This window comes from Coptis chinensis, chromosome 3, assembly GCF_015680905.1.
Source record: "Coptis chinensis isolate HL-2020 chromosome 3, ASM1568090v1, whole genome shotgun sequence".
Taxonomy (NCBI): Eukaryota; Viridiplantae; Streptophyta; class Magnoliopsida; order Ranunculales; family Ranunculaceae; genus Coptis; species Coptis chinensis.
The window spans coordinates 66,647,517-66,650,201 of NC_141458.1; positions in this window are offsets into that span (position 1 = coordinate 66,647,517).

Sequence of the window (2,685 nt, forward strand, 5' to 3'; positions counted from 1 at the left end):
ATCATTCTAACATGCCTTTTTCCTTATTGTTATGCAGGAAGTTGGTCTAGTTCGAGAGCTATGCATTTTTCTCCTTTAGCTGATAATATTATTGTTACTGTAACAGAACCTAGTCCTCGCCCTGAATATGGTAGGTGCATGCCAACAACCAATAAATGTTGGAGTTGCTTACCTTTTTTTTACCGTATATGAATTAAATTTTATTGGTGTAGATAATATTAGTGGAGGCTGTGCAAATGGCATAGAAGAAGTCGAGGAGGAGGTGATCGAAGGTAAATTAGTCAAGGATGACTATGTTTTGACATAAATGGGTTACTTGTAACGCACGTTTCTCTCCATTGGTTATCGCGGTACTTGTGGTAGCCCGAATGCAAACATGTTGAAGTCAGTATTTGAAGGAACGGAGATGTCGGACATCTGTGCAGGTAAAATGGTTTTTATTGCAACTATTTGGGTACATCTATGTTAATGCAATTATAAAGAAAAATTATACACAATGGTATTGCTATGCTATATATCTATTAAATTAGGAAAATACTACGAATTGTACTAAATCCTTGTAAATTAATAATATTTGTGCTAAATACTTGTAATTGGTATATAATGGTAATTCTGGTAGGTAGTTTATTTTAGAATTGAAATGGAGCACGATTCTTAGGAGGGAGGAAACCACCAAAGGTAGTCTTGCAAACCATATCTAATAACCTTACGTTGTCCTTGACCTGTGTATATGATGGTAACCGATGTACTAGTACCGTTTTGTGATATGCAACCTGGACCACATAGTACTATTTGGTCTTACAATCAACTCAACAATGTCTAAATTTAACATCCACGCAATGTTAGCATTTAATATATGTTGTGTAGGTCTTGATTGGTTATCTTTGTTAGTATTTGCCCGGATGTAAACATGTTGAACTTGGTGCACGAAGATAGTCGCGAAGAGGGACATGCATGAAGGTAGCAAGTTTCATTTGCATTATTTGGTTTATATCTCAATAATATTACACCCTCACATCCGTGCTTTCTTTCGGGGGTAGCATGACATTAACAAAGGTTGTTAGTAGATACATGAATGGGTTTGTTTGTAAAATTTGAAGTACTTTAATTTGTATATTTGATATTGATAGGGTTATATACTAAAAAGCATTACTTTTGTATTAACTCTAATTCTTTATAATTTGAATGAGAATCATATGGGCAAATGTTATGCATATTATATATGTTATTAGTTATATGCATGTGTCTAATACTTTTATGTTGTAGATGATATGGTGTGAACACATAGAAGATCATATCATCAATTACCTTATAAAGTATAAGTAATCGTTCACAACCTAGATGGATTTGGACAAACCATTAGAAAATACTTGTTGTAGTATAATATGGTATTAGTCTATCTTGACTATAGGATTACACTACTACACTTTTGTGTGTATTGAACAGGACCAAGTGAGGTTGTTTCTCTTTATACTGACTATATAAGAGAACAAATGCCTCTGTTATTATGGATGCTTATTCTCTTAATCCGGATATAATAACAAGTACTTACATGCATTATACATTGTTTTAAATCATCAATGAGTGAGATTCATTTGTGAATCAACAAACTCGATGGATTAGGTAATGACATTGTATGTAAGGTGTGCTGTTGATTATAGAAGGAATCTATATCCCACAAGAAGTCCAGTTGATGATGTCCCCTTGAGGAGCTCAAAAAGATTGTCATGTAAACCCTGCAGGTGGATTTATTCTAACATGACAATGAGGCCGAGTGGTACTACTCAAGGACATAAGAAATTGATTAATGTAGTTGTCGATTAGCTTGACTTAATCAACGGACATTCGATATCTTAAACACGGGAGATCAACGAGCATATAATATAGAGCCCATAAACGCCGACCACGTAATTTGGGATTAGGGCGGAAGTGCAACAATGGCCTTTAGTGGAATAAGCCATCATTTGATGGACTTCAAATGTGTGTCAGGCGAACATGGGAAGCCCAAGCCCATCAGAGGCCCAACCCTAATTTCTCCTCATGGTCCTTGTTGTAGCCTATAAATAGTATACTCTCTCTCTGGCCAAAATTCAATATTCACCTGGTTTAGAAAAAGAGGCAAGGAAAGATAGATCCAAAATTGGATCTAGCTTTGTGAGAAAGAAGGGGATTGGTAGATCATTGTCTACACAACGTCCAATCTATTCTAAAGGAATACAACAGAAGATTAAGGGTTGATTTCAGATTTCATAAAGCTTGGATTCTCAGAGATTACATCTAAACCGATTCTCAAAGGTATGTTTTCTATCCAAAACCGTGAACCCCACTGATTCCGCTGCGCGTGGGTTCTCGCGGTTTGTAGAAATTTTGCATTCTGAATAGCGGTTCCTCTGGACATTAGTCCTTAATCTTCATGTACTTTGGTCATAAAAATCATCCACTTTGAAACAATGTACTTTGGTGAAAACATGAGGATTAGGAGGCGACTTCTGTGATGGCACAATATTCTTAAAAAAGGTTGAAAAATAGAGGGGAAGAGAGAGAATACTTTTCTTTCAGTATTAAATGTGAACTTCCCATGTATACACCAACTTAAGTTTTCTTGTATTATTACGGGTATGACCATGCTATGCAAAAGAGCTAACGAGGGCTAGCTCGCTAGCATTTCTCTATTATTATATTATA